Source organism: Amblyomma maculatum, chromosome 10 (genome assembly GCF_055883805.1).
Source record: "Amblyomma maculatum isolate TAMU_Amacu chromosome 10, ASM5588380v1, whole genome shotgun sequence".
NCBI lineage: Eukaryota > Metazoa > Arthropoda > Arachnida > Ixodida > Ixodidae > Amblyomma > Amblyomma maculatum.
Window position 1 is genome coordinate 52,816,018 of NC_139353.1, and position 25,985 is coordinate 52,842,002.

The 25,985-nt window shown below is 43.4% G+C and overlaps 1 long non-coding RNA gene across 1 annotated transcript; it reads left to right on the forward strand.

Moving 5' to 3' along the window:
* The first annotated feature begins 11,440 nt into the window (after positions 1-11,440).
* LOC146176413 (uncharacterized) lies at positions 11,441-16,142 on the forward strand. Its single transcript, XR_014701184.1, has 3 exons — positions 11,441-12,295; positions 12,770-12,850; positions 15,426-16,142. It is a non-coding gene; the product is annotated as an uncharacterized LOC146176413 (long non-coding RNA).
* Positions 16,143-25,985: the final 9,843 nt, after the last annotated feature.

Here is a 25,985-nt window from a genome sequence, read left to right on the forward strand (position 1 = left end):
GAAAGACTGCGAAAAAGTACGAAAACACTTGTTGCAGGAATAACATCAGCACATGCATCGCACAATACCCAATCAACAACGCATGCCAAATAATATTAGAACGAGCGCATCCTTACTCACTAGGACGTATTACAACATGATGTCTACTTACACTGGTTTGCTGTAAAAAAAAAAAAAAAATAGAATAGAATTTTTAGCAACCGAAGTCTAGCTGATATATATTCCTCTTTATCATTACGATGAGAAGCAACAGGTACTATAAGTGAAAGAAGGCGCGGTTTGCTACGGCTAGCTTTCTCATTCCGAGAAGTTTTCCTGGTCACGGTGGAGGAAGCTCGGAAGTTTAAGCTAGCTAAATTGCAATCCTACTTTTCTGTGCACCTGTGAAGTTCCGCTTTGTAGTACAATCTGCATAGCAGCACCAGAAGCAGTCTAGCAAAATATTAATTCACAGATTTGCGGAGTAGTTTAGAAAATGATTAAAAACACCTGTGATAGAATTTGTTTTCATAGCAGACAGTGAATGGCAATTGTTCAGGTTGAGTAGGACGCACGGCCAGCGTTGGGGTACTTACGGTTTCCTGTAAAAAAAAAGGGAGAAAACATATTATTTAGCGAATGAGCACTGTAAAGGCGAGATTCTGTCTTAACATGCCTGCCTGCCTGCGCGCGCGCATGTGCGTGTGTGTGTGTGTGTGTGTGTGTGTGTGTGTGTGTGTGTGTGTGCGTGCGTGCGTGCGTGCGTGCGTGCGTGCGCGCACCCGCGCGCTTTTCCTGATTCGTATTCTCCGATTTAGGTGCTTGCTCCTCGCTTTCAGAGAAAGTTCCTTAAGTAGTTGTAAGTTATTAGGTTAGGTTGGTTAGGTTGGTTCATAGGAAGGGAAAGGCGCAGTATCTGTCACACTTGCTCTGTGGACACCTGAACCGCGCCGTAAGGGAAGGGATGAAGGTGGGAGTGAAAGTGGATAGAGAGAAAGGGGGGCCGTAGTGGAGGGCTACGGAGTAATTTCGACCACCTGGGGATCTTTAACGTGCGCTGACATCGCACAGCACACGACGCCTCTTCGTTTCGCCTCCATCGAAACGCAGCCGCCGTGGCCGGGATTCGATCCCGGGAACTCCGGCACAGTAGTCGGGCGTCTTACCACTGCACCACCCCGGCGGGGCATAAGTTATTTCGCCTGCTTCAAGATCTAGTTGCTTTTCTGGTATTACTTTCCGTTCGGCGTTATCGAAAGTCTGACCTTCGCTAAATCCAAGGCTCAGGATAACTCGGGTGTCTTTAGTGCGCGCTGGGATAATTTGGTGCAGGATATGCTGTATAACGGTCTGCGTGGAGAGGCCGGAGTACAATCATAGATTTGGGGTAGTCCGTTGTCTTGTATGTACCTGTTCAGTCTTCTCTGGATCACTTGTTCCCTGGGTTTTGATTCCCACGCATGATTTCAAATAGATTGGTTTTAGTTTTTTATTGCAATATGTAGCGCCTTGGCAGGTTTGGAAATCATGGCGATCGCCACCGTTCTCCAGATGTTTGGAAGTCGCCCTCTTTATCAGCGTATATTATGCATCTCGCGAGAACAGCGATTCGGTTGTCGTCCAGTTCCTCTTCCGCACTATCATAACAGTATACAATCTCTTGGAGATTTTGCTCCAACGTTAACTTGCACCATTCCGTATCCAAGAGATAGCAGTATAATTGCCAGGTTTTCGCTAATTTTATGGATCTGTTTATACTATATTGCTATAAAATGCCAATTTTGCCAGCATAGTTAAAGTGTGTATTCTTCTAATTCTTTGTTGAGCCGAGCCAGATTACGGCGTACAACTTTATTCCACCTCTTTGCTTTGACTCTTTCTCCGCTCGCTATTTTCCCTGCCGGGTATACAGAAGGCGGCTGCCTATCTCCTCCAGATCTTCTTCTTCAGGCGCCTCTCTGGTGCGCTTCTTTAACGTTCTCACAGAGCACTGTAGGCCGCTCGTCTATGTTTCGAATTTCTCTGCCTTATGTTTGGCTCCAGGTCTCCCAGAAGCTTTCCTACTCCACTAACGTAGCCTTCTTGAATTTGATTGGTAGCTGTCGTTTTTCCACCACGGTTTCGATGATGTATTTGCCATTGCCTGGGATTTCTTCAATGTTACACCACGTGGCGTCTTTTACGAGGCTGAGAAAGGACTAATCCGGAGAAGTGTCTTTGGTGATGCCATTTCCGTCTATGGCTGGATTCTGTTGGTCTGTTATTAGCGTTAGGACCGCTTGTTGTTGGTGTTGCCACAGTACCCGGCCCTTTATGTCTTCACGCCTATAGGCCCACGCTGGCTAAGGAGAGTTAAAGTTGCGTACTACGATCAGCACTTATTGTTGGCAGTCTTCAGTGTTTTGGAAATGTTTGCCGAATTTGGCAGTTCTTTACCGCGGCGTGCTTCGGGGAGGGGTAAGGTGATTCTGGATGCCACATCCTCGACACCTTGGATTGTTCAGATACGTGCACACATATTCTCGGCGACCCAAACTTCGACGAATACGACACTCTTCGTACGCACAGCGCGTGCTATACACAGGAAATGCCACCATGCTACGCGCACCATGCGCTCTCGCCGTCTCAAATTGGACAATCACTATTTCTGTCTTGCCCATGAGTCTGACGTCGAAAATCTCCGGGCGTTTTGGCGTGTTGAAAATGTATTTCAATTTCTTCCTGGCTCTGGTCGACCAGAGCACCATAGATAATCCCTTTTCTGCAGTTCTCGGAGCCGTTAGATACGATGGCACATGGTAGCTTTTTATTTACATCCTAACTTCTTTGATCAACACATAGCTTTCTGGTCTTTCCCTACTGTTTGTGCTAACGAGAATCGTGCTTTGCTTCCACATCGATTTCTTCGGCGTTATGCGCAGTGGTGTTCCCGACTTCCTCTTGAATTTCAAAAAATGACATGATGTGGAGTTCTGTGGGCTGCCTTTAACGCTTAGTAGCCTCCTCGGTTTCAGGCGAGCAGCCACTTTTAATCACGGCGGCGCTTACAGTGACTATGTGTTCATTCCCAACTAATACTCTTGACGTCCGTTTTCTGCTCCGAAACGATATATGTAGTATACGCCAATTTTATTGGCTTGATGGCCTTGGCCTTGCAGAATTCGTCATACATGGCAGGTGCAAGTTTCTCTGGAGGCGTGTTTTGGACTGCTGATTAAAAACTGTTGTAATGGTTGTAACGAATTCAAGGGTAACCATTAAAATATATGTTTTTCTAAAGCGCTTACTTAGTTTTCCTAAAAACGTAAAACACGATAAGTGCAGAAAACAAGCGGGAGCAACACGATCATGCAGTCAACAGCTTTTAACAATCTTCAGAATTCTCCTTGACCAAACACTGAATTCCAGATCATGGTAATTGTTCGCTTTGCTTCGAGAAGTTGACCACACTAAACGATTTCTCACCCTGAAAGGTAGCGCTATCCCCGGGCAAACACTCATAGTTTAGAGCAGGACTCTCTTCACCGTGAAACATCATTCGTTGAACAAATGTCATTTGTTTGGCGTCGAAAAGCGGATGCCGTGTTGAGGCCGCAGTGCGCGTCAACATTACAGTGCTCAGGACACTGCTGTAGCGGTTTCTGGCTTTCAGACCGCATTTCTCGCTTTCGCTTTTATTTTATATGCCCCTCTTCCATTTTACACAACGGAACACAATGGAACACAGCCGGCAACCCTTCATTGTTAACCACCATGCCTTACATGTCGTCATCTTACATACCATCTTTCATGTAAGGTGTTGGCCCGGGGACAGCTTGCACCTTTAATTGTGAGAAATTGTTTAGATAATGTCGAAGTGGAATCTGCAAAGCCCCTCATTACCTGTCTACCTAATAAACTTCTACGCACGGAAAACACTGTCCAGAATTGCAGAAACCGATCGCACTTCTATATGCACTTACTGATACGCTTGACTTCACATCTTACAGGATTTTATTACTTCTGCTTCTCACTCAAGTCAGCTTATTTTGTCGAGAAATGAGCTTTCCTAACATGGGTAGATGCTTGTTTTTAAGGGTTTTCTTTTACATTTAATATTGTTGGTTTGAAATAAAAGTTTATTATTTTATTAAGTTACATAGCTAAAAAGAGACCTCGAAACCTCCCTTTATGTACTGAATTAATTTTAGAAACAATTATTAACAGCCCGACTTGTCAATACGGACTCTAATTCCAACTCTCATACTGGTTCTTAAATGAAACTGATTGCGAAAATGGATTTGTCAAGCCTGAGTTTTTTTTTTCCGCCACCTTCTATTGGCAAAGACATAGCCCATAAATATATTCTCCTAGCTTACTACCACTCCATCACACATGTCCATGGCATGTAACTAACAAACTGAAACTATCAGTTTCTTATTTTAAAGAAATATTGTAATGCACGTGGTCGTTCAATTATTTTCCCAATACAACTGATGAAACTAGAATGTTCATATTAAATTAAAAATTAAGGCTCTATATTTACTAGAAAACAAAATTTCTACGTAGACAGTTGTCTTTTATGTCACAGGCGCCCAAACAACTTGGAGATGACCTAAAATTACTATCCAGGAACGGGCATGCACAGAATGAAATCATACTGGTAAAAACAGTTCTCTTCTGGTATACTAAATCTAGGTCAGGCAAAGCGCAAATTCTGCAAACGTGAATCATATCCAGAAAAGAGTGCTTACGCGTTGTTCTTTTGGGCTGAGCAAATGCAGCGACACAGAACGATACAAGCGCGACGACGGCAAGCCACATTTTGGCCATATCTAGTTAGTTCAGGCAAGTAAGAAGCCCACACGAAGTATTCGGAATCCCTGACACTTCTACTTATATAATAAATATGCTTGTGCTAATGAATTCTTCATGAAATGTTTTTTGTTTTGTTTTGTTTTTTCCCAGTTAATGTCCTCACTTAATTGTCAAAGTATGACGTAGAGACGATATCCAAATGCCGCGTCTTGACCATATTTCTGAATTCTTTGAAAACATCTTTACCACAGAAAGGCTAATGTATAAGCCTAGATGAGTCAGTTGATAAATGCCTCGTGTTTGGATGCCCAGACACATGCGAGCGATAGATATGCTGCTATGACATTCAAAGAGAAGAAGAAAGTTTAGGAACACATGTAGGAAAAAGTGTTCCGTTCCGGCAACTACAGGCATATATCAAAGAATTCATTCAAGTTTAGTTGTAGTTGCAGATTTTTAAATTATTTCTTGTGGTTTCTCCCAACGGAAAGTCAACACACATACAGAAATGCCGTCCCTTTCTTAAAACAATCGTATAGTAAACGGTCTGAACTACTTGAATGACGATGAGTTTACAAACCCTTTCCAAGACGGCCCCCTTTATTTTTTATTTCGTTTTGCAATAGCCGCAAGAGAAAGAACTCGTACATATAAATTTATACATAAATATGTTTCACTAATTCATGCATCAGTCATGTCTGATGCAAGTGAATGCACTATGAATAGAAATCTTGATGTAGAAAAGATGTACACTCCGCAATAAAACGTTAATCAAATCGCGGCATGCCATCTAGTCTCTCCTAATAAATTCTCTAGATTTTGCTATTCGCCTCTGTTTTTTTTTATTTAAAACTAACAAGGGTTGTTCAAGCACTCTATTTTAGATGGAATAGCCGGCGCAAGCCAGCACTATTAAATGAATGAAACATTGAGGAGACAAAATGGCCGAAAATTCAAAAATTGGGCTTAAATTTTTAGCTTAGGGCGGATTTGTTCTTTCGAAATTGGAATATGCGGCATTGTCCTGGATCCTTATACACCAAAATATATAATGAATTTAGAGCGTGTCCAAAGAGGGGGGATTAATTTTTTCCTTGGATAATATATAAGAGAGGATGCGATGTGCTTCTAAACAAACCAAGTCACTCTTAAGCTACCTCGTTACGTAAAGCCTCTAAGTACGTACATGCAAGTAAGACAAATACATAACACCTCCCTTACGCCAATATTTTGTAAGGCGAAATCCCACTTGAATACTTTTTCCCGAATACTAAGAACGAATATAAATTTATCCCTTTAGAGTTATTATATTTAACGAAATTTGCAGAAGACTTGCAATTTTTTTCTTTTGCCGTGAACTAGGCCAGTTATAATAGTGTTTTCAATCCACTTTCTTGTTTGTATTTCAAATTCCTTTGTTCTGAGATGTTTTTCCACTTTTTGGTGGCTGGCGTGGAAGTTGCGTAATGCTTTTATTTCTTATCTATGGCTCTTTTTTTTTTCTAAGTATTGCGCCAAAAACGAGTGTGCAGGTTTAGATAGCACTGGTCTGTGTAAATATTTCTTACATGCACCACTCTCACCACGTGATCTCTGCTGATGTTAGATAAAATTGGAGTCGATTCTGACATATACTACATCACAATGCAAGCGTAATCATACTCCGACGGCTACATGAGACTCTCGCATATCTTTCCTGTTAAGTCGGACCAGCGCCATCTCGTCTCAACTAATAGCCTCAACCTTGGCAATTTTATCTTTCTGCCTAGCTTTTTGCCACCTCTTTCTGCTTCTGTTTTATCTTCTAATCCAGGAAGTGCCCATTAGCGACCATCGGTTATTTCTTTGTGATATAGTTTCCGTAGAATACTAGTAAGTCGAGTTCATTCACTTACCCACTCCAGATGACTCATAATTGCGTCGCAACTGCCTTTTTTTTTTCATACCTGTAACAGTCAGATGAAAAGTGTAAAATATTTCCAAATACTTTGTTCGCGTTCAGTCTCATGATCGTCCTGGTAACGTTCGGCGTGCTTTCTGGACTACGATTGTCTGCGAATACTAGGAAGTAATATCGAAAAATCAAAGACGTCAAGGCTTTGAACGACTTATGAGACATATTCACGCCCAGATGGGCAAGTACGTTCCATCTACATAAGTGGACGCGAACTGGGGCTGCGATGCGTCTCCTGTATGCAAAGGAAAGAAATGCCACAAGATAAGGGTAAATAAGAACTTTAAACCAGGTCATTTTGGACTGTTGCATGCACCTTCAAAAATACGCTATAAAACCTCGGAGATAACGGATGCCATTAAAAAATTACCTTCGTCAATGCCTGCTCAAATATAAATTTTTTTATTGCTTAACCTCGGCTTGCGTGAAAAGTAGATAATTATTATCACTTGGGAGAAGGATATGCCTTCGATAAATATTACGGTTATTCCTGCAGAAAGAATTTCGAAAATTAGGTCTGATATATAAACATCGAAAACACACTTGCTCATAGCAGAACTGGACTGAGATCCTGTTGACTGAGATCCTGTGTCGTTTGGGTCTGATTTGTATGTGCAGAGAAGGGGCATTTGTATAGGGTCATGTGTTGCCCCAGTTCTATGTAACATCTTTTTATCCTGTGTTGACACAGCAATTTATACATCCCTTAATTGATCAGGTTTTAAAATATTTAGAAATGTTGACGATTTCTTAGTCATTGTGGATAAGGGCTCTGCAGTGAGTCTAAGTGTAGAAAGTGTGCTTTCTATTTTTAAGCAACAAGGAAAAGGGCTTACGTTTACTCATGAGCTACCGGTGGACAATACATTGCAGTTTCTTGATTTAAATATAAAAATTTGTAATGGGGAAGTGTGTTGGAAATATTTTCCCAGGGCTAAAAAAGAGCTACTTCCATATGGACCAGCCCATTCAGACTATAAAAAGAGGGATAGCTTCCCTTTGTTTGGAGTCGGCCTTGTTAAAATCATGTGTACATATGGCCGAGGAAAGCTTCAATAATCAATTACAAAGGCTTGAGGTGGCTGGTTTCCCGGTTATGATTATATGTGGGGTGGTAGAGTCTTTGCTTCAGAAAATGAAAGGGAAAAAAAGAACGGCTGATAAGTGGAGAAATAAACGACCACAGGTGATCCCCTATATACATAGAGTTGCACACTGCCTGAAAAAGGTGGCTGGTAGGTTTGAGGTGCCAGTTGTGTTTTCTGCCCCCAAAAAACTGAGTGGGTTATGTGCATTAATAGGGAGGAAAAAGAAAGGCCAATGCCATAAGAAGCATGTAAAGAGTTTTATGGGATGTCGGGTGGGAGTGATTTATGAGGTTCCTCTGACGTGCGGTAAAGTATATGTTGGGCAAACAGGAAGATGTATTAATGATAGAATGAGGGAACACGAGAAGTGCATAGAAAATGGCAAAGGGTCAAATTAAGCCTTGCACTGCCAAAAGTGCAAGTGTGAGCCGGTGTTTAGCAGGCTAAACATTTTAGGCAAGAGTCGAGTTAAGATGGCATGCGAAATTTTAGAGGCGTATTGGATACAGAAGAAAGAAGAGAGATGCATTATTGAAGCTTCGTTGAGTTTACGTAGAAAATAATTTAATTTTATTGAGCAATCCTCCTGAGTAATGCAAAGAACGAGATTAGTATCGGGCCTCAAGCTGTTATTCTTGGCCTAAAGTTGTTATTCTTGGACTCATCTTACGTTTTGGGGCCATGGTAGTTTACAGAATTTTTTTCCCTCAAGTACATGGGCTTCGTGGCTTCGTAGATGTTGGCAAGTTAGTTTCTCAATACATAGGGACTACACAAGTTATGTGGTGTGGATGGACATGTCCTACTGTATATGTGTGGCGGTGGTTTTTAGTGTATGACTATGACTATGTGACTATGTGGTGATATTTGCTTGTCCAGCGTGGTATGAGTTACTGGGCAAAGTAGAGGTGTGGAGTAACAAGACAGTGTAGAATTTGTGACTGCCATGCTTGGACGATGTTTATGGTCTGAGAGGAAGAAAGTGCCACTATCCACTTGGTAAAGAAGAGGAAGATGAGATTGGTCACTGCCATGTTTGGACGATGTTATGGTCTGCGAGGAAGAGAGTGCCATTATCCCCTTGGCAAAGAAGAGCAAGATGAGAAGAAGAGGAAGATGAGACGTGCCTGAGTGTAGAAGAGGAGGAGTTGTGAAGAGGAAGTGTTTTCAGATTCTTATTACAGTTGGTAGTGTGCGCGTGTGTTGTGTATCTTCTCTTGTGTTTGTGTATGTTGCGCCTCATTTCTGAATACGATGCAGCACCAACTAGCCCCTCAAGCTGTTATTTTGAGATTCCTTTCTGGACTACGATTGTCTACGAATACTAGGAAGTAATATCGAAAAATCAAAGACGTCAAGGCTTTGAACGACTTATGAGACATATTCCCGCCCAGTTGGGCAAGTATGTATAATCCACGCCCTAAGTGGCAAAACAGCCTATGGATTATTCAAACTATATATCTCAACAATCAATATGAGCTTAAAATTGTTTAATGTGTTGGCTGATGAGTCTATATTCTTTGAATTGAACACATTCTCTTTGTGGTTTTAGGATGAAAGGCGAGAGTGTACGTGAGTGTTGTGGCTGGTTCTGCGTAATAAAAAGCGAAAGGTAGCAGTGTTGTGCCTTTTTAGAGAAGGGTGTAAAATTCTAGATCATCTCATGCCTGTGTCCTATGAGGAATTGTTCAGTATCAGGAAAATTCGGTGCGTACACTGTAAAAACAAAAACACCTTTTTCGGCATTTGTCTAATTCAAAACACAGTTACACCCTGAGTCTAGGGTGTTCGTGCCACTGGAAATCACCTCTTGCATGCCAAATGGGTGCTTTGGTTGGAGAATATGCCTTAGGGTGTTACGGGCAAGCAATATCACCTAACATGCTGGGGGTATATGGCTGCGTAACTTCGTAGCCTTTTATACACAAACGGCGCTGCTAATATAACCCGACACCTAAATAAAGCACCAAAAGTAACGCTAAAATTAAAATTACACACGAGTGCTTTCTAAAAATGAAACAGAAACTGAAACAAAATTTCACCGCCAGGAGGCCGCCGGTAGCTACGAACGCTCTTTTCAAATTTCACAATATGGCCGTTAGCATCGTGGAGTGCGTTTCGACCACGTTTCGGCGAATGCTGAATGTGCTTCTTCGATTGTTTACCCTCGTGAAATGTGTTGCATTTCCCATGCATATGTGTTACAGAAGTGTGTAAGCTTGTGAAGTGCCTTCTACATGTGGTGTTTAACGCAAACGGGCATTTGTCGTGTCGGCAAGTGTCCGGGCTTCTTTTTGCTTTGCTCAGGCCGAAGGACTGCTGCACCGCTTTATGTTTGAGATGTTCGAAAGAAGGCATGGACGATTTTTTCTTCTGCGTGACTAAGAGGTATATGCGCCGACTACATTGCACTCGCGCTGAAATCGCACTGGTTGGTTCGGTGCCGGTGATACGAAGGCGGACAGCGTACTGCGCGGCTGACGCAGTCGTCTGTAAAGGTAAGCCTATTCTCACGCATATTGCGCTTTGTGGGAACAGTGTCCTACCGGGTTGCTGCATTCTGTGTCTTTTTGTGCCGGAACGCTCCAGAATGTGCTGAAATGAAAATGTGAGACACGCGCTTGCTTTCACCTCGCTGCCAAAATGACTTCGCACATGTGGTAGATGTCGCGGCGAGTTACACAGATTTCGCGCAAGAGCATCAGTCTCAACTTTCTTGAACAGAAATAATGTATGTGCTACGTTTCCTTGCATTTTGTACGCGCAGGAGGTTCACGAAACGATTTTCGTTTCTTGACAGTTTGATACTTGCGCTCAGTTCGCAACGACTCGGTTTTGTTCTACCGTTTCCGTTCGTGCGGCAAGGTCATGTTGGCGTACTACCTTAATTCTCCTAGCACTTTCGACTCCCCCCTCCTCCCTTATCTCTTACACTTCGCGCTCGCTCACCTGAAACCTCCTTCATGCTTCATCTTCTTTCACTCGGAGCGCTGCACCCCCCCCCCCCCCCCCTTTTTTTTTTATTTACTCGGAGCATAGGCGCGCGCCGTCCTGCTGCTCGGGGAGCGTCCTCCCGCAGCTGTTCTGTTTTAACTTTTTGTTCGAGGAGGCTATGTTCGTTCTCGGCGGCCGTTCAGCGCGGCACGTCTCTGCGCTCGTGCTCTCGGCATCGAAGTGCGCTGGTCGGCCGGCCTGGTTGCATAATAGTTTATTCCAAACTGCGTAAACTATATGCCGCTATCATCAGCCTATGTTAACTTCCCCGCGTCTGGATTTGCCTTTTTTAATCACAATGGGAGCATTTTTCATTTTACGGGGACCATATTTTGCGGTTGCATGGAGTGTGAAGTTGCTTTTTTATCATGCTGCTTTTGTTATAGCGTTTACTTTCGCTCTCGAAGAGTCATTTAGGTACGTATTTTATTTTCAGCAAGACTTCAATTAAGGCATTTGTACACGTGCTAAGTCAGCTGATGTGGTTCAAACCATCCAGTTTTCATTATTTTTGTGGTCACATTTCAACATAACTAACTGTTTGACCGCATTACTTGATTTTTGTAGTGTCTTTAGACTAGAATAAATGGATATTCGATGCCTAATGCCTCAGCATTCAAGTAGAGGTCGACAGCTTGAATTCGGTGGCCAAATATTGTACCGGATGTTGCTATTACAGAGTTTGATTCTGACCAGATGTTTACTTTTTTTTGTCTTTTGCTTAAATGTACATATGAAGCGGTTATCATAGCCTTAGTCGCATATGTTTACCTGCTTTGCTCATCACAGTGCGCATATTGCAGGCAAATTTGTGACTTACTGTTATTAAAAAATTTGTAATGTATGTGTTGAAAGCAGTTTACTGATTTAAAGGGCCCAGAAAACAATTTGACTTTCATATGCTAACGATGTATGTCTGTAGATTGCCTCTAAGAATTGAAGCCTACTTTTTAAAGCTGAGCGGGGACCCTTAGTTTAGAGATATATTACATATTTTATTGCCATTCAGCCGTGTGCCAAGTTGAGGGGAGGAGGATCATAATTTTTGCTTTGTTATTTTTTATATTAGACTTTCCTTAATATTGCTTGCAGTTTGGTGATGAGTGGCAAAATACTGATGGTTTTTGCAGTTTTCTAACCTTAGTAAATATTTGTATTTGCTGTTTGCTAATGCCAGATTTTTTTTTTTTTTTCAAATATGTACAAAGGCATCAATTGCCTTAGCTTTTGTACAATGATTTTTAATATTCAGTTACTTAAAACATTGAGTAAAATGAATTCTTTATGGCTACCATTCACACAAACTTGCAGTTCTTACATGACGTCAACATGCTGATCAAGAAGGACGGCAAAGAGGCAGTTGAAATTGGCCTTAACAAGACACTTGTCTTGGTTTTGAAGGACACCATTCGTGCAAGAAAAAAGGACATTGCCCGGGTGCTCGAAGTATGTTCTGGGGGAACACGTGAAAGGAGAAAGAAGCGTAAGTATTAAGCTGTTTCCTTCTGTTTGCTGCATGTACTATCTAGTTGGCAGTTTTTCGCTAAATGCCTACATTTTTGCCATTTTGCATTGCCTTATAGATATACTAAAAACATGGCTGAGCATCAGAAATAATAATAAAACCATAACTAGTCTGTGCGTTTCTTCATATGTAACAATTTTTGCATTAGCTAAATTTAAATTACCTATTGTTCTTCTCCATTGTAATGGTGCAGCCTTTTCGAATCTGTTCAACTAGTAGCAGAGAATTAGGTGATACCTGATTCAAATCTTCACAAGCTTTGCTATTTTTTGCTGTAAGATGTTTGGCTTTCAGTTTGCGTGCCTCTACATGTTTTCAATTTTGTTTATTTGCCTTCCTAAATTAGACAATAAATTATCGCCTCAAAACTCGGCTGTCTCTTTTTACCTGCAAGGAGGTACACCATTGTTGTGTTGCTTATTTCTATTGTAGATGTACAGACAGTATGCATTCTGCAACTCTTGGCAAACATTGGGAACCAGCCGGGAGCTCTGGATGTTGTTTGTATCATTTGTAAGTTTTCTCTTTGTCATTTGAATATTCAGGAAGCCTACTTGAAACCGACATTATTAGCGAATTTTCTTTGTTTCTAAAATGGCTTACAGTCTAACTTGTAATATGTATTAGTGATTCATAATTCAAATAGAAATACTACACAAGTTTTCATCACAACTGTGAATTCTTTGCTGTGAAAGGATTATTTGTACTGTAAGTACAATCAAAAGCACTTTTAAGAGACTGCTGCCATCACATGCTTACCACGTCGTATTGCATACAAGAGTCACCTGATGAAGCACTGGTAATGTCAAGATTGGTGCAGTGTGCCATTTGACTAAGCACTCTGCTGTAGTGGACCAGCAGTGCTTTATCAGATGGCTCTTGCAGGCAGCTTGGTGGGGTTTAGCATTTGCTGGAAAGGGGTCTCTCAACCTGCTCATGCATGCTAGTACATAACATGTTCCTAATCTCTGCAATATATAATCTGAGACTGCTTCAAAAGAAATATTTGCCGCATTGTCTTATCCTACAGGCTTCTGAAGGTGGGTAATGCAGTTTAATAGTGGTTTAAATGCTGTAATTTGCTAGCCAAGTTTGAAATGATGTAATAATTTTAATTCTTCTGAGATTAGGTTTACCACATTGGTTGGGAGAAAATACTGCTTTGTTTCAAGGTTCATGCTTTATAAATATAATGCCTTCAACTACAATGCTAACATTTCATGCATTAACCATGTGGCACTGTTATAGACATTCTCATTTATAGTAAACATTCTCAATAAATCCAAATTATTATTTTGCATTTCAAGTTAGTCAACATATTTTTAGTATTCGAACCTTTAGTATTTCAGAGTGCTCAGACTGCCTGCCGCTATAACGATTACAACTTCTTGAACACTTGAGCTTTCTGCCGCCTCTCGAGGCTCACCACTGATGTTCTGGATGTCTATGTGCTATGCGTGGAAAATGTTTTAACATGCCATGCTTCAGTGTTGACATTTTTTAGAGCTTCTGCTGTTTGGTTGTTTGGTAATGCTCTGCTGTTGCACATGTAATTGTCGCTCAACTCAAAGCTCCAGAGTACACTTTCAATGAATAATGTGTGATAAGTTTCAGAACTGCCACATAGAGCAGCGAGAACACTTTTTCCTTGTTACTAAAACTTAAATGTAAACACTTCAGGAAGCATTGCGATGACCTAGGGCTTGGCTGGTTCATACTTAGCACAAGAAGAAGTGCAAAAGTTCAGAAATGCATTATGTGTTATGTATTACATGCACTTTTTTTTTTGTAGTGCCCCATCACTAAGTATGCTCTTTCCACGTTTTTTTTGTTTGGTTCTGCAGTATCTACTTGGCCAGTGCAGGGTATGCTGTAGGCCTTGTGTGAAGCCTTCAGTTGAGCCAGCTGTTAATATTTTAGTAGTAAACACCGTGTTCCAGTGCTGTCAACAAATCATTACAAATTTTGAAGGTAGCCTACAACTAATTTTATTTTCAGTTGCAAGATATTCAGCAGTGGGTAAAGTGAGGATCAGAACTGCACCAATCATGGTTGCTTGAGAAAGATGCTCTCCCATTAATGCTAGAAAAAAGAAACTGCCTTAATTTTATATTCAAGTGCACATTGAGTTCCAAGAAAACTGTGCTTACTGGGGCACTGTTATTCAATTGCCCCATTTCTCTGCTTATTTCGAAAATGATACTGGGACCAGTGCAGCCCCAGCATCCATTCAGAACTTGTTTCAGTGCATTGTGGGATACCAGCAGAGCACCTGCATCTTTGTAAAGTAAATTTCAGTATTTTCTCCCATCATACAAGTGCAACCAGTGTCTTCGCGTCACAGCTTCGCTGAATCTCGCAGACCACTAGCGTACCCAACAGAAATGTGTGAAAAAGAATTGGTTTCGCACTGGAAGGTGGTGGTTTCTGTAATAGGGCAGTTCAATTTACAAATGCTGTTAAGCCATTATGTAAAATACAAAGCAGTATTTTTGTCTTTTGACCTGCATTACCAGTTTTTTTTTAATTTGTTTCCTTTTTTGAAACAATTTTTTCCGGTTGAAATCATCCAAATGCTGTTAGGAGCGATAGAAATCCAGCTGGTATTTTTTTCCTTCTGCATACTTTAACAAGCTATTGGTTATTTACATTTTTAACTATCATATTAAACATTCCAGTTGATGTGAAATGAAAAGTTTGTGGGGCAGCGTGGAAGTTCTCTAACCCAGGTGCTTTTGGTGGGTGTAGCCATTTTTATTCAACAAAATAGCTTGCATAATCTGAAAATACCATGCAACAGTATGCTGCGTGAATAAAAATGGGTTGACCTTACATGCTCTCATTTATGACTTGATCAAACACTGCCAGCTTTGTGCCTTCTGAATCAACCATAACAGTATACTCTGCATTGTTAATTGTGAGATACCACTAGTTGTTTCTGATGGGGCCCTTTTCCAGCACACTGCTGTACAATAAAGGGGCATTGGTGTATTCTAAATATAGAGTAGAAAATATGTTGAATGTGCTCAGGCGCAATGGACATTTATACAGCTGATCTCTTATGCACTTCTTTCACATTTTTATCAAGGAACAGGAAGAAAAGCCTGCCACGCCCTGCGTCGGATATACTGGGAGCAGCATCAAAGAAGCTGAAGAGCATTTCTTCTTCATTGAGCACCGGAAGCTTCTTCGAGTCATCGCCTCTACGTAGGGTATTGTTCCAAAAATGGGTTGATTTTGGCTGTTCAATCTGTGATATGACAAGGCGTCCGATAATTTTTGCTGCTTTATAGAGCACCTCTTTTTGGGCGTATGTGTGTTGAAGTCAAGATGCGCTGCACGGCGCTTTATTTCATGGCACAAGGCCGAACTTTATGCAAGTGCACGTGTTGACACTGACAAAGTGTAGGATTATTATTGTGTACTCCGATTATTGTTGCATACCACGAAAATTTTTGTTGTTTTTTAAGAAATGTCACCATGCTGTTGTGACATTGTGACATGTGTGCATTGTTCGGATATGTTTTTCAAAAAAATTGTATACTTTGTTGTCTGCATTTGTTGGAACTGTTTTGCTTCTTTCATTTTTTTTTAGGTATTTACGTCCATAACATGTATGTTTTTGCCCGTCTGCTAGGCTCTCGGTTGAGAGCGGCCGTATTGTCAAATAAATGAGGTTCCATAGCGCAAAGCAATGAAGGAACAGAACACAAGTACCCCTCCTGACCCCCTCCCCCCAATGGCACCCGAGCACCCACTACTCCGAACCCTGACCCTTCTATGCCGAATAAAATGCTTCCAGTTACCTTCTGTGTTTGAAGCTGTGACATTCTTTCGTAACATGCTCTGTGAATTTGAGAAAACAATCATACTGGCATGGGCCACTCTAGATGTCAAAATAATGGCATGCAGCATCTCTTTACATGCTCATTTGGCATTGCAGGTGGTTACCAGGTATACTATTAAGCTTGATTGCAAATGTGCACATAGGAAAAGCATTAAAGAACGTGTAGTGGCAAAGGTAATTCCTAATTAGGGAATGCAATATATGCAGGTTATCCGCACTGATTTTTTTCAAGGGGTGTAAGGGTGCAATGCCACTTTTCCCACCCTGCAATAGGGTGTAAAGGTGATGAAAACACCCCAGTGCATTGGCCCCATAGAAGGGTGTTATGACCAACCGAATCACCGTCTTTGAGGGTGCACTGGCACACTGAAGCCACTTTTTCTCAAGGGTGCATGGGTGTTAGTTATAGACATGCGAAAACACCTAAAGAGGTGCTTTATCTAACAAATATGCCGTCTAGTTTACATTCTCCCAAGTATTTAGGCAATTTAACGGGCAAGCCGCAAAGTGAAAATGTCCAAAATAAACTTTCTGGGTAGACTTCCTGAAGCATCGAATTCATAGTGCACCAGTTCTCCTGCATAACTAGAGATTTCCCAGGTTGTAGGAATCTATACACCAAAATATCTTTATTTTTCACACTTCCTCGATCTGTGGCTATTTAACCCATATTATGTGTGAACATCCTAGGTGTTTTGTATTCTTCTTGCCTTAATAGTATTAGGTGTGTTCGATTGTGAACTTGAAGATCGTCCAGGGAATTTTCGTTTACACATAAATTTTAAAGCTCTAGGACGTGAGCAGGAGAAAACGAGATATCATGCTGCATCAACTCATTTCCTCAAACTATGAGGTACAATGTTTGTTTTATAAACAGCAATAACCAACTCGTGCTCTTTTATACGTCTTACATTTCAATTTTTTAGCATTAGTCACTGGTGTGGTCGCTTATAAAATACATTTTTCTGTTTCTTTGTATTTGTTAATGAACACCGACGTTTAAAAAGATGCAGGAGAAAATGTTGCAGCCGAGGCTTCTGTGAGAGGAACCAGATTTCAACTGTGCCCTTTGACGAAGGGAGCTTTCGGTTGAAAAAAATAGGAAATAAATACGTTGATCTTAAAACATGTATCATTTCACGTCCGCAGCAAGAAAGCAAAAAAAAACCGAATATAATCATTAAATTAAAATGTAAAATATACTGATGTGTCTCAACCTGAACTTAATGTTGACAGATGACTTTGTTAGCATTTTTGAGGTCAAGCTTTCGAATCTTTAATGAACAGTATTTACGTCGGAACAAAGCTGGCAAAAATATCTGTTTGTTTTCCTTTGTGTGCAAATAAACCACACAAGAAAAGCTGTGTGTGAAACACCACGGAGCTTTCACAAATTCAAGATCGACAGCACCTTGTATTAAGAGGAAAAAAACGGACCGAAAGTACTTGAATGTTTTCGCATAGCCGAAATAGAACCGATGATTAAACTGGTCGCAGCGGCATATACCTCAAAGGATACAAAAGCATATACGTAAACGGGTTTCAAGAAATACGCAGTACACGGGAAAATGTTTGAGCATCTGCGCACTCTTTCAACCTATAAACAAGAGCTTAAAAGGAAAATATCACCAGGTATGCACATGGTGACATTACTGCTTCATACGAGCTTAATACAAAAGTGAGGTTAGTAACTAAATTAGCTTATTCATACTTCCTCGCATGCATCGCCGCTTGCATGCATAATAGTGATATATTATGCAATATTTGCAATAAATTATGCACAAGATATCCTCAACCAGCTTAGTGCTAGTAGCAGCATTATTAGCTGACCGATTATGCAATGATCTGCGAAAAAAAATCAAAATTTCGATCATACACTACATTTGTGATTATGTAGTTTTAATTCAAGTCAATGCCAATGTTTCAAGCGCCATTCTAATAGTTGCCAGGTTTCTCGTCACATTATGTGGATTTGGTAGCGTACCATTGCTGGGCTTGGGATCTAAAAAAAAAATGTGAAAAGATGTCATAACTGTGGATACTTGGGAAAAATTTCCACCAATGTACGTATATTCACGTTCAGCAATGTGTATATATATATATATATATATATATATATATATATATATATATAGAGAGAGAGAGAGAGAGAGGGTACGCTTCATTTAAAGAAACATTTTATTGGACTCGACGTTTTGACCAGAATAAAATGTTTCTTTAAGTGAAGCGTACCCTTCGCTCTATAATTTTTTAAGTGGCCAAGTATGTTAAATGTTCTCGCATCCTATATATTGCCACCTAGCGTTGCCAGGTGGCGCATGACTGAGTGAAGAACGACGAAGTGTCAAATAATACCACAGGTTAAATCATTAAAGTATTTAAGGGTCACTTATGATGATAATCTTTCATGGCAGCCCCACATTAACCATATTGCTACGAAAGGGGCTCGGGCCGTGGGCATGTTGCGCCGAATTAGTCGTCCCAGGTCTGGAATGCGGAGAGATGTCCTTTTAATGATTTATGTTATGTATGTGCGTCCAATTTTAGAGTTCGGTTCAGTCTTGTTTTCTGGATCAGCAAATTATAAAATTCGACTGCTTGTTCTGTTGGAGCGAGAAGCACATCGATCGTGTCTGGGACTTCCAAAATTTGTTGCCAACAATGTGCTCTACCTTGAAGCCCGGATTCCACCCTTGATATATAGATTACAAATTCTAACCGTTCAGACGTACTTAAGGATATATGAATCAGAGTTTCACCGATCTATGTCTATTTTTTGCTGTCAACCGACCTCCTTTTTCGGTGTCCATTGGTCTAAATTTCACACCCCGCAGGTTGTTATGGTCAAAAATTTGCTGGACCCTTTAAATGTTTCCCTTCCTAGTATTCTACTCATACAAACCATCGGTTCATCTATTAAAATTGTATTTCATGACATATTCCCGAATAATGCTAAAAACTTATCATCCGTTATTCTAAACGGATTATTAGAAGATCATTTAAAAAGTCTTTCTGATAGTTTAGTTGAAGCTACTGACGCATCTCAAAGTAATGAAAAGGCGGGTGTGGGTATATATTGTCCACATTTAGACTGGTCTTTTTCTGTACGGCTTCCGGACTTCACCCCAATTTTCTAAGCGGAGTTTCTGGCGGTGGTACTCGCTTTACGGAAATTAGACTCCTCTTTTTCTAAAGTGGCAGTAATTTCCGACTCTCTATCCTTGTGTTCATCTCTCTCTTCGTCGGTGGATTCTGCATTAGTAAAAACCTTTGTCTCCCTGATCCCCAGACATTTGAAAATTGTACATATGGTATGGGTCCCAGGACACAGCAATGTGACTTTAAATGAATATGCTGACAATTTGGCAAAAAAGTCCCTTAATGGCCCCGTATTATCTATCCTTCCGGCGACCGCGTACATTACCGCAGCGAGGTTTCGAAGAAACGTCCTATTAAATATGAAAAATTGACATTTTTTAAGATGTGATGACTACCTGCATTTAAATAATTCTTGGAATAGAAAATTATGTCATTCACGGCAACTTGAGATTTCACTAACAAGGCTGCGATGCCGTATCCCACCTTTAAATTTCTATCTTTACAGGTCTGGTTTAGCACTGTCTCCCGTCTGCGCATTTTGCGGTGAACAAGAAACATTAGATCACTTTTTATTGTTTTGCCGCCGCTTTACTACGCTGAGAAAACAGATGATGGAAAGGCCATTGCAACAGCTTGGCCTTAGTTTAAGCAGCCCGACATTGTTATCATTTGGCGCCACCATCCTTGGGTACAGTCACAGATCTGTGTTTACCGCCATGCAAAATTTTTTACTGGACTCAAATCGTTTGCCTTGCTAAATATTTAAACATCACTTGTTCTACAATTGTAGTGTCAATCTCCCGTGAGTGTTACCACTTTTCATTTTATATTTCACTTATTTCCCGTTTTGTTTCCTTTGCTCTACCCCTCAAATCATTTTTTTTTATGCAAGTATATTAAAAAAAAAGAAATTTCTTTGCTACCCAATTCTTGGCCGATCCCCCTCTGTGGGTATGTGCCATAAGTTATTTGGACAACAACAACAACAACGTCTGTGCTGCTCACCGCTGTTGTATCGGAGCTAACCCCTTTGCTATTCTTTATATCCTCAATCACCTTGTACGTGACATTCTGGTGGAGCTGCTGAGTAAGATCACCTATGCAAGAGTCTCCATCTGAAAGACGTCGCGCCAGCCCTGTGCCATTGAACACCCCCGGCATCGCTGCAGTCGACGGCTCCAGGGACTGTCTCCGGAGTTTCAGCCATCACCCGCCGCCATGACATCTAGTGCTTCTGCTCAGCAGGTAACGGGCGTCGCACCGGCCTGTAACTACACCTTGCAGGCCCCTCGAGTACCGAAGCCGTTCCATGGTGACCTCTTTGAGGATGTGGAGGACTGGTTCCTTCAATTTGAGCGTGTCGCTGCTTTTAACCAGTGGGACGATACTGCCAAACTAAGGAACGTCTACTTCAGCCTTGAGGATGGCGCCCGGATCTGGTTCGAGAACCGAGAGCAAATGTTAACATCGTGGCAGGAATTCCGTCGTCAACTGCTCGAGGCCTACACTAGCGCGGATCGTCGCGAACATGCAGAACGTGCCATTCACTCCCGCATCCAGATGCCGAATGAGAGTGTCCAAGCATACGTCGAGGACATGACGCGCCTCTTCAGGCGAGCCGATCCCGCCATGTCCGAGGACAAAAAGGTCAGGCACTTGATGCAGGGTTTGAAAGAGCAGGACTTGTACGCAATCCACCGTCGCTTGTAAATGAATTTCTTGCGGAGGCCGCCACAATGGAAAGGGTGCTCCAACAACGGGCCGCGGCTTATAACCGACCTCTCCATACTGGCACAACTGCGGAGTCATTTGCATCTTCCGAGCGGCATCCTGATGCTTTGCGCGAACTGATTCGCAGTGCCGTGCGCGAAGAACTGAGAAAGTTCTGGAACCCCCTGCAGCAATCGCCAGCTTCCGTTTCTGCTATAGTGCAAGAGGAGGTGCGACAGGCGCTCAAAAGCCCTCTTTCGCCTCTAGTTGCGAGCCCGCCATTGCTGTCGGGGACCGAAAACCGTCCCACATATGCGGAAGTTCTACGGAGTCAGGCTCCTCCTTCACCGCCACCCATTCCCGCGCCGCCTACAGTTCCGCTGCCCTCGGTGCAACCAGGGCAGTACTTCAACGAACGTCCCCTGCCCCGACGCAAAGCCGACATTTGGCGCACGCCTGACCGCCGTCCACTCTGCTTCCACTGCGGTGAACCAGGCCATCTCTACCGGGATTGTCCTTATCGACGCCTCGGTCTTCAAGGCTTCCGCGTCGACTCGCCTCCTCCCCGGTTTGGTCAACGACCCCGCGTTATTGAAGAGTACCTGGCGGAACAGCGTTCATCTCGTTCGCAGCGTCAGTCCCGCTCCCCTTCCCCAAAGCGCTCATCGACGTCCACCCAAGGTTCCTCGCGAGAGGGGCAAGGCCGCTCGTCTAGCCCTGGTCGGGAAAACTGAAAACAGCGACCTTCGGGGGCGAGGCCGCTGGTAGTCGCTGCGTTGAAGACGTCCCGTCGTCGCCGCTTCGATCCGACCGCGAGCTGCTTGTACCGTCCCCTAGGGAAGCCAAAAGCGTTTCTCTGGACATTCCTGTTATTTTAGACGGTCGTACTCCAGTCAATGCATTAGTGGACACCGGTGCGGATTATTCGATTTTGAGTGGTCGCATGGCGACAGTTTTGAGGAAGGTGCTCACTGCTTGGCCAGGTGTGTACCTTCGAACCGCCGGCGGTCATATAGTTACCCCAAAGGGGATGTGCACGGCTCGTATTCAGATTAACAGATATACGTTCATCGTTAGTTGCGTCGTTTTGAGTGGCTGTTCCCGTGACCTTATCCTCGGCATTGACTTTCTGCGAGAATACGGAGCAGTTATCGACCTGCGAAATAGACGTGTCACATTTTCGATGGGACAATCTGCCGAACGAGATAGTAGCAGTCCTTGCAGTGCCGCACTTCGCGTTGCCGCCGAGAGCGTCTCGCTGCCGCCGCGAAGCAGTGTTCTTGTGGAAGTCACCTGTGACAATTTCCGTGCCGGCGATGCTGTAGCGGAAGCGAACCATTCACTCCTGCTTGCTCAAGGCATCTGCGCTGCTCGAAGTTTATTGTCGCTTCACAATGGCCGGGCTGCACTCCTTGTCACAAATTTTTCTAATGAGCGCCGGCACTTGTTTCCGGGAACTGCTATCGCTTTCGCTGACCCTGTTACGCACGATCCGGTCTGTTTTACATCCACGGCAGTCGAAACTAATGAGCCATCTCTTGACAACATCGACATTAACTGCCTTTTGTCGAAGGAGAAACGGCGGGCCTTAGAGCTACTGTTGCTGGACTTCAAGCACTGTTTTGCTTCTTCCTCGAAGGTTCGTCAAACGCCCATCACGCAACATCGCATCATTACTTATGAAGACGCTCGCCCTATACGACAGCAGCCTTATCGTGTGTCTGCCAAAGAACGAGAAGTGATCCAGACTCAGGTTCAGGAGATGCTGGATGATGGTGTTGTGCAGCCTTCACAAAGCCCGTGGTCCTCACCAGTAGTCCTGGTCAAGAAGAAAGACGGCACTCTTCGATTTTGCGTCGACTATCGGAAATTGAATAATGTGACAAAGAAAGATGTATACCCGTTGCCGCGCATCGATGACTCACTGGACAGATTGCGACGTGCGAAGTATTTTTCATCTATTGATTTGAAAAGCGGCTATTGGCAAATCGAAGTAGACGAAAGAGACCGAGAAAAAACTGCATTTGTAACTCCAGATGGCCTATATGAATTCAAAGTACTCCCATTTGGATTGTGCTCTGCCCCAGCTACATTCCAAAGGATGATGGACATCGTCCTCACTGGCCTCAAGTGGCAGATCTGCCTTGTGTACTTGGACGACGTAGTTGTTTTTTCCGAAACATTTGACCAACACCTCAAACGCCTTCGAGCTGTACTGGAAGCGCTCCGTTCTGCTGATCTCACGCTGAAGCCCGAGAAATGCAACTTCGGGTATACAGAACTCAAGTTCCTTGGCCATGTTGTGAGCGCCGATGGGGTGCGCCCGGATCCCGAAAAGACTGCTGCCGTCGCACGGTGTCCCGTTCTAGCTAACAAGAGGGCTGTTCAGCGCTTTCTCGGCCTGTGCGCATATTATCGGCGGTTCATTGCGGACTTCTCTCAAATAGCGGAACCTATAACGCGCCTCACAAGGAAGGACACCGCCTTTGTGTGGAACTCTGAGCAGCAGACGGCCTTTTCTTTGCTTCGCGAGCGCCTTCAAACATCCCCTGTTCTGGCGCACTTCGATGAAGCGGCTGACACAGAAGTGCACACTGACGCCAGTAGTATCGGTCTTGGCGCGGTCCTTGTTCAGCATCAAGACGGGATTGAGCGAGTAATAGCCTATGCTAGCCGCACACTCTCTCGCGCCGAAACGAACTACTCCACCTCGGAAAAGGAATGCCTGGCGGTCGTGTGGGCCACTATGAAGTTTCGCCCCTATCTTTACAGCCGACCATTTAAAGTCGTCACGGACCATCATTGTTTATGCTGGTTGGCATATCTGCGAGATCCATCGGGACGACTTGCACGCTGGAGTTTACGACTTCAGGAATTTGACATAACTATTGTTTATAAGTCAGGCCGCAAACACGAAGACGCTGACGCGCTGTCACGAGCCCCCGTTGACACTGACGATGCTGCAACCGATGGCGACAACGGCTTTCTAGGAGCTCTCAGTGCATCTGAGCTCAGGGATCGACAAAGAGCTGATCCAGACATCCTTTCATTCATCGATTATCTGGAAGGGCGTGATACGACGCTCCCTCGACGCCTATCTCGGCACATTGGTTCATTCTGTATGCAGCAAGGCGTCTTGTATAAAAGAAACTCCCAAGGCCAAGAAAGAGCTTTCCTTCTGGTAGTACCATACGAGCTCCGTGCGGATATTCTACTTGCTTGCCACGACGAACCGACGTCTGGTCATTTGGGTTACTCACGGACGCTTGCTCGAGTCCGCAACATGTATTACTGGCCAGGACTCTCCGCAACTGTGAAACGCTAAGTAAGAAGCTGTTGCGAATGCCAGCGTCGTAAAACACTGCCCCTGAAGCCTGCCGGATTTCTCAAGCCCGTTAGAGCACCACGTATTCCGTTCGACCAAATCGGCATGGACCTCCTTGGTCCTTTCCCTTTGTCGCAGGCGGGAAACAAATGGATAGTAGTCGCTACTGACTACCTGAACCGATACGCTGAGACAAAGGCAATCCCTCATGACACAGCTTCCGAAGTAGCCGAGTTTTTTATGCGTAACATAGTCTTGCGGCATGGCGCCCCTTCGTATGTCATTACCGACAGAGGGACAGCTTTCACTTCGCAGCTCATCGACCACATATTTGAGTTGAGTTACACGACGCATCGCAAGACCACAGCGTACCATCCGCAGAGCAATGGTCTTATCGAAAGCTTAAATAAGACGATTGCGGACATGTTATCAATGTACGTCGATGTGCAGCACAAGACCTGGGACGAGGTGCTGCCGTACGTCACATTTGCGTATAATACAGCCCAACAGGAAACAACGCGCTTCACACCAATTCGACTTGTGTACGGGCGTGAAGTTCAGAGCATGCTCGATTCCATGCTCCCATGCCCAGATGATGACCAGCTTCCGCCAGATGCCCAGCAGTATGCCATCCGCGCTGAGGAAGCCCGCCAGCTTGCCCGTGTGTACATCGGGCGGCAGCAGACCTCTGACGCGCACCGCTACAGCCTCCGGCACCGCCAGGTTCACTACAAACCTGGGGACCAAGTCTGGGTGTGGACACCAGTTCGCCGTCCAGGCTTGTCAGAGAAACTCCTTTCCCGCTACTTCGGGCCGTACAAAGTGTTGCGTCGTGTGAGTGATGTCAGTTATGAAGTTATTCCAGACGGCGCCGCACTTTCAAAACGTCGAAAGCCCAGCTCGGACATGGTTCACATTGTGCGGCTGAAGCCGTACTACCAACGATAACGCACGGCCACCTCTTGCGACGACTCTCTTACTTTGCACACCGTTCTCACCGCCCGACGAACCACGCTTGCGGGTTTTGCGTCTGTGCTGCTCACCGCTGTTGTATCGGAGCTAACCCCTTTGCTATTCTTTATATCCCCAATCACCTTGTACGTGACAATATACATACATATATATATATATATATATATATATATATATATATATATATATATATATATATATATTGTGAGCCTTCTGTGGACCTTCTTTCATTTGTACATGCCATGATCTTCTTTCATTTGTACATACCATCATCATCGTCCCGCGGCGCCGGCTCCGGCGCGCGCCTGGGTTCGTGATCGGATTAAAACGCTAGACAAGGCTTCGCTGTCCTTACCGTCGCGACCTCGCCGTCTCGACCAAGCCTTCTTTTACAAGTAGTTCTTTTAAGTAGTTCATGAAGTGGAGCAGCAGTAGTTGCAAAATGCCTTATAAAACGCCGGAAATAAGACGCCAGGCCGAGAAAACTGCGCAATTCTGTAATCCGTTGTGGACGAGCAAAGTTCAAGACCGCGATGATTTTTTCAGGGTCTGGACGAATGCCGTCATGGCTGACTAGATGTCCCAATATTTTAATTTCCGTCTGTGCAAAGTGGCACTTCTTGGTGTTGAGCTGAAGGCCCGCTGAAGCAAGACACGTGAGGACCTCATTCAGGCGCGTGAGATGGTCGTTAAAA